Raw genomic sequence first — 13,049 nt, 5'->3', positions numbered from 1 at the left:
TAGCATCTCATGGTGAAAGTGGGAGCAAGAAAGAGGAGGTGGGAGGCACCACACTCTTTTAAACAACCAGATCTCATGTGAACTCACTGAGCAAGAACTTTTCACCAAGGGGATGGTGCTAAACCATTCATGAGGGATCCACCCCATGATTCAATACCTCTCAGCAGGCCCCAATTACAACATTAGAAATTACATTTCAATGTGAAGTTTGGAGGGGACAAACATCAAAACCATATCACATATATCGATGCAAAAACTTCCATGTGAATACTCATAGCAATATTATTTGTAATAGCCAAAAAGTGGAAACAATCTAACATCCATCAATGGATGAATGGGTAAATAACATGAGATACATCCATACAATGGAATATGATTCAGCCACAAAAAGGAATGAAACACTGACCCATGCTACAGTGAGGGTGAACCTTGGAAATGTTATGCTAAGTGAAAGAAGCCAGATACAAAACATCCCACATTGTATGATTCCATTAATATAAAATGTCCAAAATAGGCAAATCTAGAGAGACAAAAGCAGATTCGTGGTTGTCTGGGGCTGGAGGAGGAGGAAATTGGGAGGGGCTGCTGATAGGCGTGGGAGTTCTTTTGGAGGTAATGAAAATGTTCTGATTTAGTGGGAATGGTTATTACACAATATGGTGAATGTACTTAGAACTACTGACTTGAATACTTTAAAATGATAAATTTTATGTTGTGTGAATGACATTGCAATAAAATTCACTCTAAAAACAAATGTGGTAAATTAAAATAAGGTGTGAGTAGGGCAATGGCAGGTCACTCAGGGGAGGGAATAACTAAAGTGTAGGGCCAGCAGGAGGGCGGGGAGGTCTTCCTGGAGGGAGTGAGACCTGGGTTGAATTTTGCAGGATGAGTAGTTTATCAGGAAATGAGAACAGCCCAAGCAAAGACATGGCTGATCTCTTCAGCGAACGAGAAGCTGCTCAGCCTGGCGGGGAGAGAGTGGGTATGCCACGAGCACCACGAGTGAAGCTGGGTAGGGGACTGTCACCCTGCTGAGACCAGAGATACATCATCCAGCCCCAGGCCTATTCTCTTGCTCTGTGCTTTTCCACACTTGTGATTTTTATTCAATTATTTGCGTAACTCTGCAATCAGGGGGTCTGCCTGCTAGACTGTCAGCTCTAGGAGGGCAGCTGCTGGGTCTGTCTGTTCACCATCCTGGCCCAGCAGCTAACTCAGTGCAGGCCAAGAGGGAGCCTCAGGAGCTTATGCTCTCCCAGGCTCCCCCATTATACCCCACAGCCCTGGGCACCCTACACTACGGGTCTGAATACATCAGACAGTGCATCATGAAATCCATCTGTTCCATCAAGGCAAACCCGCATTTCTAAGGCTTGACAAGGCACAGGGACTCTAATGCAGGGAGCCATCTCCGGACTGCTCAGCACTTCCAAATGTCAAGGCAGGAAGTAAAATTCAGATAAGATACACGCACAAGGCACCAGCAGAATTATCTGATTCAAGTTCCTGCTCCTCCAAGGTGAAGATCCCACTGGCCCCAGATTCTACAGCCCCCTCCTGATGAACCAACAGGGATGGAAACACCCTTGACTCGTTCATGCAGAGCACATCTGTCAGCTAAACAAATACCAATCAGCAAAACAGCACAAAGTGCAATACACTGACTTCACAATAAACTTCAATAAGCTGTTGTGTTTGGACACGTGGGTGTGGGGAGCTCTATCCTTGTGTGGTTTCCTTTAGGAGGGAAGCAGGAGGATGCCCAGGAAGATTCCTTCTTGCTAGAAGCTTTGCAAAGGCTGCTGGCCACACCCACAACTGCTGGCTGAGGGGCCTGGTGGGCTCACAACTCAGGAAGACCCCACCCACCTACCCGCCCCCATGAGCAGCCCAGGAGCAGGACCGAGCACAACACAGTGGAGCTGATTCACCTCCTGCAGCCCTTCTTCTCTGCCAGGAGTCTTCTGGGGCCACCAGAATCTGGCCATGCTCACAGAGTGTCCAGCCCTCACTGAGCACAGGCCCTAGCATGGGCCATGGGGAAAGAGGTGACAGGGGAGCCAGGGCCATGCTGGGCTGGGCTGGGGCTGAAGGGGAAAGGAGAAAGGAGACTCAGGTCCGAGGGGGGTTAGGGAATGTGGCTGGGAGCAGCTCCTCTGGGCTCCATAGCACCCCATGTAGACCTCTCCATATAAAAACAGTAATAGCTGCTACTCTTGTGTGTGTCACCATTACATACATTTTCATATTTCAAGCTCCCATCAACCTTCTGCAGGAGGTGCTGCTATCATTCCCACCTTTCAGAGGAAGACACTGAGGCTACAGCAACTTGCACCAGGCACCACACCCAGTTAGTGGCTGGAGGGAGGTTCTAACCCAGGTCTCTAATTTCACAGCCCATTCTGTTAGCCACTAATGTTATGCTGCCTGCTAGCAAGACCCATGGGTCCAGTATGCATGGGACTGAGGGGTTTTCCAGCACATAGGACTTTCAGTGTTCAAATGGCAGCCCCAGGCTGTGCATAGTGGCTCATGCTTGTAATCCTAACACTTTGGGAGGCTGAGATGGGAGGGTTGCTTGAGCCCACCAGCCTGGGCAACACAGTGAGATCCCATCTCTACAAAAAGTTTAAACATTAGCTGGGTGGGCCAGGCACGGGGACTCATGCCTATAATCCCAGCACTTTGGGAGGCCGAGGTGGGTGGATTACCTGAGGTCAGGAGTTCCAGAACAGCCTGGTGAAACCGCATCTCTACTAAAAATACAAAAATTAGCCAGGTGTGGTGACACATGCCTGTAATCCCAGCTACTCTGGAGGCTGAGGCAGGAGAATCGCTTGAACCCAGGAGGTGGAGGTTGCAGTGAGCTGAGATTGCGCCACTGCACTCCAGCCTGGGCAATACAGCAGGACTCCATCTCAAAAAAAAAAAAAAAAAATAGCTGGGTGCGGTGGCTCGCACCTGTAGGCCCAACTACTCAGGAGGCTAAAGTAGGAGGATGGCTTGAGCTCAGGAGGGCGAGGCTGCAGTGGGCGATGATCACGCCACTGCACTCCAGCCTGGGTGACAGAGTGAAAATTTATAGATGATCTATAAATTAAATCAATCAGTCTGGCCATCCCAGGCAAATTGGGTTGGTTGTTCGCTGTGATCGGCTGAACAATAGCATACCACCACCACCACCCCAAAGATGTCCACGTCCTTATCCCTGGAACTTTTGATTGGCAAAAGGGACTTTACGGATGTGATTCAATTAAGAATCTTGCGATGGGAAGATTATCCTGGATTATCTGGATGAGCCCAAAGTGGTTACAAGGATACTTATCACAGGAAGACAGAGGGTTAAAGTCAGAAAAAGGAGACATAAAAATAGAAACAGTGGTTGGAATGATACAATTGCTGGCTTTGAAGATGAAGGAGCCAGAAGGCAAGGAATGCAGGCGGCCTCTAGAAGCTGGAACAGGCAAGAGCCAGAAGGAACCAGTCCTGCTGACAGTTTGACTTTAGCCTATTGAGAACCACATGAGACTTCTGACCTCCAGTACATCTGTGGTCATCTGTTACAGCAGCCAAGGACACTAAGACACACTGTAGCTGCCTCCAGGCACTGGCCTTGCTACTCTATTTTATTTCATTTTCCCAGGGGAAGGAGCAAATGTTTATTGAGCACATACAGGGTCAGGGCCCAGAAAGCTCCTCATTCACTCTCCTGTAAGTTGTTTCCTGGACTCTCTGGACAAGAGGTGTGGTGCGTATTACCATGATGATTCCCAGTTACAGATGAAGCAGCTAAGTGGGAAGAGATTCAGTAGGTCCTCTGTGCCCTTGGCTCTAGCGAGCTCCCAGGTCCCCACTCTCAGCTCGCCCTCCCAGTTCCAGAATGTCACCCCTGAGCCCCACCCTAGAGCTTGGGTCCTGCCCTAGGACTGCTCATGGACTGATCCTGGTCATCTATTCTTTCATTCGTGTGTCCGGCAAACACTGAGTGAGCCCCTTCTGGGTGCCAGAACAGTCCCAGGAGGGACCGAGATGATTGTGACGTGCATTTTGCCCACAAGTAGCTCATAATCTAAGAGGCCAGTGGTCTCCAAAGTGGGGGAAAATGCATGCCAGGGACAGGCAAGATGATGCGCTGGGTGTAGGGAAGCCCTTAAGTCTCTGCTTATATTCATTTGTATCAGGTAAGTAGCAGGAGTTAGGAAATTGAGTCATGCTGTATTTATTATGAAGGTCAACCCTGGTGCCCAGGAGCACACTATGTCTGGTGGGCATTTGAGAGCATCTGATGGTGATGTGGTTTGGCTGTGTCCCCACCCAAATCTCATCTTAAATTGTAGCTCCCATCGTTCCCACATGTTGTGGGAGGGACCTGGTGGCAGATAATTGAATCTTGGGGGCAGTTTCCCCCATAGTGTTCTCATGGTAGTGAATAAGTCTCACGAGATCTGATGGTTTTATAAGGGGTTTCCCCTTTTGCTTGGTTCTCATTCTCTCTCTGGTCTGTCTCCATGTAACGCATGCCTTTCACCTTCTGCCGTGATTGTGAGGCCTCCCCAGCTGCATGGAGCTGTGAGTCCATTAAACCTCTTTCCTTTGTAAATTACCCAGTCTCGGGTATGTCCTTCTTAGCAGCATGAAAACAAACTAATACAGATGGGAAGAGTGAGAGTTCCTCACACAGGCTGGGGAACCCAGCAGGTGATGGTGCCCTGCGTCCTGCTCGGTGCTCTGTGGCTGTCTGTGCTCTGTGAAGAGGAATTGCAACTTTATATTGTCTAGTTAGTCACACGAACTCTCATTGTGGAGCCACAGATGAACAGAATTCCTGCAAAGAAGCCATGGATTGAAGACAATTATAAACATGGAAGCCTGAGAGAACAAGAAAACAGCAGATTTGTCATTTGTCCTCCAGATATGAGTTCATTGTCATCCTTTAGGTAAAACCCCTGAGAATCTAATCAGAGGCAATGGGAGTCAACGAGAGAGAGAGAGACAGAAAGAGAGAGAGAGAGAGAGAAACTGAGTGAGAGAGGGCTCATTGAGAAAAGAGTTCAATATAATTCACCTCTAACATTAACAATATTAGCAACACCACTAACATTAGCAATGATCCCTCCATAAAGTATTACATATTGTGTCTGGAGATATTCAAGATTATGTGAAAATACCCAAAACATTATTAATAATTTTTGTCTTAGTACTGTGAACAAATACAATGAAAGAATATTTTAAATCTTTTAAAATATCTTTTACAATTCTTTTTGAAGTTTTTATTTATCATTATCATTATTATTATCGTTTGTGTTTTTGAGATAGGGTCTCACTCTGTCACCCAGGCTGGCATGCAGTGGCACAATTTCAGCTCTCTGCAGCCTCGATGTCCAGGGCTCAGGTGATCCTCCCACCTCAGCCTCCTAAGTAGCTGGGACTACAGGCACGCACTACCAAGCCCAGCTCATTTTTTGGTATTTTTTGTAGAGGTGGGGTTTCACCATGTTGCCAGGCTGGTCTCGAGCTCCTGGGCTCAAGCGATCTACTTGCCTTGGCATCCCAACATGCTGGGATTACAGGCGTGAGTCACCAAAGTCCCCACTTTGCAGGGGCAGAGGGAACTGAGGTGCAAAGAGATTAGCAACCCAGCCAAGGTCACACAGCTAGTAAGGAAGGTAGGTCGGTGTGGAATTCAGACCTGCCTGTGTACCTTCAAAGCATGCTTGCACTCCAGTCCCCCATTCTGCTATCAGAAGCCTTGAATTCAACAGTTATTTTTAAATTAACTAATCAAATTGTTTAGAGATGGTGTCTGTATTCATCCATTTTTACACTGCTAATAAAGACACCCCCGAGACTGGGTAATTTATTTAGAAAAAGAGGTTTAATGGACTCAGTTCCACATAGCTGGGGAGGCCTCACAATCATGGCAGAAGGCAAAGGAAGGGCAAAGGCATGGTGGCAAGCAGGAGGCCATGTGCAGGGGAGCTTCCCTTTATGAAACCATCAGATCTCATGAGACTTATTCACTACCATGAGAACAGCACAAGGGAAACTGCCCCCATGATTCAATTATCTCCACCTGGCCCCACCCTTGACTTGTGGGGATTATTATAATTCAAGGCGAGATTTGGGTGGGAACACAGCCAAACCATATCAGTGTCTCATGTTGCCCAGGCTGGAGTGCAGTGGCTATTATCAGACTCAGTCACAATGCACTGCAGCCTCAAATTCCTGGGTTCAAGCAATCCTCCTCCCTCAGCTTCTTGATTATTTAAACTACAGACACATATCACCATGCCTAGCTTTGAAGTTTCCATTTTTGTGTAAGGTTTTTAATATTTGTAATATATTTGTAGGTATAAATATATAATTCCTAGACAAACAAATACATGGAGTGCATGCTAAATTTTTTATGGGGTAAACAACTTTTTTTTTTTTTTTAATGGAGACAGCAGCAAAGAGGATGAAAGACACGTCAATAATGAAGAGGATAAAAAATTACAGGTACCAGTTGAGCAATGCTGGCTGCCTACTTTCTATCTGTTTCTTTTTCTTTACTAAGAGAGCTCTGATTTTTCGTTTTGGATGTCAACGCGTTTGCTAAAATTCTATGTTCCCCAGCATCTTTCTGCAGTTAGAGGTCACCATATGACACACTTATGGACAATGGCATAAGTCCTGATTATCTGTTACAATGCAACAAAGCAATCCAAAACCTATTCATTTTAAACAGCAAATCACCTAAAGCAGTTTGTAATTTACTTTACAAACCTGAATATGGGCAAGGCTCAGCTGGGATGGCTCACTTAGCCCTACAATGGCATCAACTGGGGCAGCTCATCTAGAAGATCCATTTCCAAGGTGGTTCACTCCTGTGGCTGGCTGTAGGGTAGAAACTGTAGTCTGGGGGTTTCAGTACCTCTCCACATGGGCTTCTCCACTGGATAACTTGGACTGCCTGACAGTATGGTGACTAGGTTTCAAGAGCAAGGATTCTAAGAAGAATTGGAAGCTGCCATTTTCTCAAAGCCTGGACCTAGAAAACAGCATAGCATCACTTCTGCTATATTCTATTGGTAGGCAGTCAAAGACCCTACCCGCATTCAAAGGGAGAGGACATAGGCCTTCCCTCTCAGTGAGGGTGGTGGTTATCTTAAATCTAAGATTACATGTAAGTAGAGCTTGCTAGGGATTTTTAGAAAAGCTTTTATATTGTTTTTACTATTACTTTCTTCTTCCTTTTCCTAGAACTCAAATGGAAAACTTGGGGTGAAACATGCATCTTGTAACGAGGAAGCAACCATGTTGATGGGTGCCGTGTACTACCGACGGTGGAACAGAAAGACAGAGGGAGCCTGAGCCTCTGGGAGCACCACTGAGTTGCTATGGCAGCCAGGTCTTCCCATTTCTAGACTTCTTGTTATATGAAGAAACAAAAATTTAGTTAAGGTCCTCCAGTAGTATTTCTGTTGCAGGGAGTCAACCATAGTCCCTAATTCAGTGCACAATGCCCAAGATGCACAAAGGAGAAAGGATAAAAGGACTTCTTAGGAATGTGATGTTTGAGTTGATCTTGACAAATGAATAGAGTCAAAGATTTCCCATGGGCCAAGGCACAGAGGGGTACCCTCTTATTCTCCCCGCCTGCCAGGGCTTTGATACCTGAATGTGCAATCATCGTTGTGACACCCACCTTCCAGAACCTCTTACTTTTTCTTGAGCACTTGAAACTAAGAATCTGGTCTTTGGCCAACTAAATAAATCATCACCTTCTCCCATTCAACATTCCAACCCCCAGGGTGGGCATGGTGGGTCACACCTGTAATCCCAGCACTTTGGGAGGCCGAGGCGGGCGGATCACCTGAGGTCAGGAGTTCGAGACCAGCCTGGTCAACATGGTGAAACCCCGTCTCTACTAAAAATACAAAAAATTAGCCAGGCGTGGTAGCAGGTGCCTGTAATCCCAGTTACTCAGGAGGCTGAGGCAGGAGAATCACTTGAACCCAGAAGGTGGAGGTTGCAGTGAGCCGAGACTGTGTCACTGCACTCCAGCCTGGGCAACAGAGCGAGACTCCATCTCAGAAAAACAAAACAAAACATTCCCACACCCTACTACTGCTGGGTCCACCCCTACCTCTTCTCCTCACCCCCAAGCCTATTTTATTGGAATACACACTGGATAAGGAGTCATTAGGAGAATGGAAAGAACAGGAATTAGACACTGCTATGGCCTGAATGTTTGTATCTCCCTAAAATTCATATGCTGAAATCCTAACCCCCAAGGTGATAGTATAAGGAAGTGGGGCCTTTGGGGGATTATTAGCTCATGAGGGTGGTGTCTTCATGAGGAGGATCAATGCTCTTATAAAAAAGACACTCCAGAGAGCTCCCTTGCCCCTTCTGCCATGTGAGAACACAGTGAGAAGGTGCCATCTATAAACCAAGAAGTGAGCCCTCACCAGACACCAAATCTTCCAGCACCCTGATCTTGGATTTCCCAGCCTCCAGAACTGTGTGAAATAAATTTCTGTTGTTTATAAGCCATCCACTCTACAGTATTTTTGTTATAGCAGCCCACATGGACTAAGACAGGCACCTTCTAGGAGCCTGGCTTTGGCTTCTGTGCCTCACATGTATCTCATTTAACTCTTGCAACCACCCTGAGATAAGGACATTTGTCTCCACTTTGCAGGGGCAAAGGAAACTGAGGTGCAAAGAGATTAGCAACCCAGCCAAGGTCACACAGCTAGTAAGGAAGGTAGGTCGGTGTGGAATTCAGACCTTCCTATGTACCTTCAAAGCATGCTTGCACTCCAGTCCCCCCCCATTCTGCTATCAGAAGCCTTGAATTCAACAACCAGCCAAAACACCACCACCCTGTGTGACTTAGATAAATTAATTTCACCATCTTGAGCCTCAGTTTGTCCACGTCTAAGTTGAGTGGGTTCTGGGGGCTAAATAGGAGCTCTCAAAGGGGGCTTCTGCCCTCAATACCTTTTGATCCTATGCAAGCTCAGATAACATCAAGGTTTATAGAAACAGAACATCATCAAAAGAGCTTGTAATGAAATTCCAAAGCAATATGCAGGGGTTTAGGGCTGCAAATCCATAAGATGGCAATTCCAAGTTGAATACAATTTACAAGAATATGGTTCAAATATCACAAGGTCAAAATAATTTTGAGCTTTCCAGTATTTACAAACTTACCTCACTTTCTAAACTTTTCCAATCCGTGCGGCACCATACATATATGCACATACACACACACACACATATATACACATATATACACACACATACAGGAGGGCCCATCTTAAAAGGCCGTATTTAATTTGATGTGGCTTTAAGTGAGATCTGTTAGAAATGTGCTACTAATTTTGGACTTTTATGTTTAGGAGGAAATGCGATTGAAGCTTAATCCAATTTTCTAACACCAGAAAACAGCTACAAGAAAAATAGACAGCCATGAAAGAACAATGGCAGCAGCTGCCTCAGAACAGCCTCTACTGGTCACTAACTTGTCAAGCTAGAATGTCCCATACCAATAAAACATTAGCCCTCAGGCATGAGAGAAAGTCAAGCCATGAAGATAGCTCATAATGGGGCAGGGAACTGCAGGAGAAGAGTAAACTTAGCATGTACAGCTGCTCTGAAGAAACTTTTTGGGGCCAGGCACAGCGCCTCACGCCTGTAATCCTAGCACTTTTGGGAGGCTGAGGCGGGTGGATCACTTGAGGTCAGGAGTTCGAACCCTGTCTGGCCAACATGGTGAAGCCCTGTCTCTACTAAAAATACAAAAATTATCTGGGTGTGGTGGCACACGCCTGTAGTCCCAGCTAATCGGGAGGCTGAGGCATAAGAATCACTTGAATCCTGGAGGCGGAGGTTTCAGTGAGCTGAGATCGTGCCACTGCACTCCAATTTGGGCAACAAAGTGAGACTCCATCTCAAAAAAAGAAAGACACTCTTTCTGGAGGACATTTCTGCTCTAACTAGCTGCACACAGGATTCTCAATACATATTCGCCTGGTTTTAGAGCTAGATGACCAATGATAATAACATTATCATTTGCTGAGCAGCTTTACAGGCAAATACTTTGGATTGCCTAACAGCCATTTTCCATTTCTTCCAAGGCCCTAACCACCATTACTCTGGTAAATCCAGATAGGCAGATAGGTCTGAGTTACACATGGTGAGCTCATCCTCCTTGTTATAATTTGTTAAGAGGGAAGCATATGTGGCAGACTGTGTTCTCCAAAAATGATCATACCAGTAGATATCCATCCTACATGCTCTTCAACTATGTGACTTTGACATACCTCCCATTGACAGGATGAGTCTAGGTCGTCTCCCTTTGAATTTGAGTAGGCTTGTATCCATAGACACAAGCCTTTCTGAACCCAGTCAGTCAGGTTTCCAGACAGTGTGGAAGTAAGAATTCAATGTGACTTCTGAAGTTACATCATAAAAGGGAGCACAGCCTCCACCTGGTTCTCTTGGGATACTTCTTGGAACACAGCTACCATACTGTGAGGAAGCCCAGGCAGCCTGTGGAGAGGGACACACGGAGAGGAACCAAGCCCTTGGCCCACCGCCCTAACTGAGCTCCCAGCCAAGAGCCAGCACCAGCTTGCCAGGGATGCAAATGAGCCATTGAAATCAGACCCTCCTCCAGCTCCCAGCGGAATCACCCCAGCTTAGAAATGGAGCAAAATCAAGTTGTCCTTGCTGACACCTGCCCAAATTGCAAATTTGTAAGCAAAATAAATCATCATTGTGGTTATAAGTCACTAAATTTTGGAATGATTTTTAAATGACCCATCTACAGATACCCAGAACATGTTACCTGTTCTAGTAAATAAAACTTGAGGGGAAGACTGATAGGGGCCAAGTGGAAAACATTTAGTCTTCAGTAGAAATGCGCAAGGGAGAAATGTCCTTCCTCTGCTTCTGAACATAGGTATGTGAGAGGCTGATGTCTGGAGCTGCAGCTGCCATCTTGCAAGCTCCAATAAAGGGAGCCCATGAAAGCACTGAGGATGGCGAAGAAGCAAGATGGAGAAAACTCGGTCTGTGTTGACATGGTTGAGTTGCTGGATTAGCCAAATCTGGAACATCCCTACTTCTAGACTCCCTTTTATGTAAGATAATAGGTTAATTGTTGGTTAAGCCAGTTGAGGAAGGCTGTTCTTTTACCTATAGCCAAAGGCATCCTAACTGATTGATGTACTATGTACTTTATGTCGTTCTATGTATTTGTGACCCCAATCCTGAGAGATAAGTATTAACACCATTAATTTTTGGCTGAAGAAACAGGCTTAATGAAGCTAGGTAACTTTTTTGAGGTCTCTACCAGAACCGGGGTGACCAGGATTCACACCCAAGCGTGACTCCAAAGCTCACGCTTTCCACGCCGCTCCCCATGGCTTTGTCATTGTCTAGTGGGACAGGTCCTGACCTGAAAGTCAGGGTTCCGGGGTTGAATAAAGACTCTTTCCTAATTGTTTGTGCATCTTTGAGAGGTCATTTCACTTCTATGAGCCCCTGTTCCCTCATATTTAAGCCTTACATGGCTACTGAGAAGCTCAAGGCTTCATCTCATTTACTATAACATGAATAAAATTTGGATGTATCGTAGAGATGTGTTTTTTATCCTCTCTACTATATTGCAAATATTGTTGCCTGAAAGCCACTCTGCTTTAGAGCCTCAGGGAATAGGAGAAGAAGAAGAGGGCTTGACCTAGAAGTTCTTGCTAGACAGGAAGGGGAGTAAGATGAAACCCATCTGGCTCTCTAAGAGGAGGAAGAAGGAGGTAGGACAGGACGTGTCCATGACCTTGAGGTAAAAGTATGTAAATAATTTTGAGAAAACTAGAGAGCATTAGGCTTATGAGCTGCTTGCTCATACAGAGCCAGAGGAGACTCCAAGCCTCTAGGAGAAGCTGCACATTGCATTTGGTGCAACATCCAATATATGGCCAAAAGCAATAGCACGGCATCAGCAAAGAGAACGTCTAGACGCTGGCCCTGAGGAGGTGCTGCTCATTCTCCATGATCAATGAGGATGCAGGTTCCCACGTGCAGGGGACCAGGGGATCAACAGGGTCCAAGTCAGAAGGACAGAGCCATGGAATTCAGGGACTTTGAGAGCAGGAACAAATGGCCAAGACTATTTGCAATGAGAGTCCTGATGATACCCCAAAAGGCCAGTTGGACTCTGCTGCCTCTCACGGGACTCCACACAGGGGCCCAGGAGCCAAGTCATACCAAACCGGACATGCCAGAGCAGAGTTAAGAAGATCCAGGGACAGCCCAACAACCTGCATGCCCAGATACTGCTCCGTGTCTTCCCCTAATCCTTGTGGCTGCCATCTTAGAGAGGAGGAGAACTCTGCACATCTGAGCACGTAGCTGACAGAGACTAAGGAGACAAGGAATTGAGGGAGAGACTGAGCTATCATGACTATCAAATTGTACGTCCCTCTCCCTTTCCACAGCTACCCAGCAGCATAGGTTAAGCCATTTATAGGAAATGTAGAAGCTTCATTTTCTTCACCTGTTTGAGGAGCGGGGTATGAATCTGTGATACCATTCTGCTTGTTATTAGTATTGTTTTATCTTGCTCTCTTGGATTTTTTTTTAGACAGAATCTCACTGTGTCACCCAGCCTGGAGTACAGAAGTGCGATCTCGGCTCACTGCCACCTCTGTCTCCCGGGTTCAAGTGATTCCCCTGCCTCAGCCTCCCGAGTATCTCGGACTACACATGTACGCCACGCCGCCATGCCTGACTAATTATTGTATTTTTTTTTTTTTTTTTTTTTTTGATACGGAGTTTTGCTCTTGTTGCCCAGGCTGGAGTGTAATGGGACGATCTTGGCTCACCGCAACCTCCACCTCCCAGGTTCAAGCGATTCTTCTGCCTCAGCCTCCGAGTAACTGGGATTACAGGTGCCTGCCACCACGCCTAGCTAATTTTTTGTATTTTTAGTAGAGACAGCGTTTCACCATGTTGGCCAGGTTGGTGTCAAATTCCTGACCTCAGGTGATCCA

General features: G+C 46.2%; 1 long non-coding RNA gene across 2 annotated transcripts in view; it reads right to left on the bottom strand.

Annotated features, from left to right (window-relative positions):
* Nucleotides 1-12,713, bottom strand: part of LOC103884202 — a 32,953-nt gene extending 20,240 nt beyond the window's left edge. Inside the window, exons 1-2 of one of the 2 annotated variants that reach the window (XR_002521915.2) lie at nucleotides 10,317-12,713; nucleotides 6,769-7,033 (exon numbers count right to left, since the gene is read on the bottom strand). This is a non-coding gene — a long non-coding RNA (uncharacterized LOC103884202). The remainder of the gene's footprint in view (nucleotides 1-6,768; nucleotides 7,034-10,316) is intronic. The other variant, XR_001902319.3, reaches the window with a different exon arrangement.
* Between the last annotated feature and the right edge of the window lie 336 nt (nucleotides 12,714-13,049).

This window comes from Papio anubis, chromosome 3 (assembly GCF_008728515.1).
Source record: "Papio anubis isolate 15944 chromosome 3, Panubis1.0, whole genome shotgun sequence".
Taxonomy (NCBI): Eukaryota; Metazoa; Chordata; class Mammalia; order Primates; family Cercopithecidae; genus Papio; species Papio anubis.
This window is presented reverse-complemented; position numbering and strand designations above follow the sequence as displayed.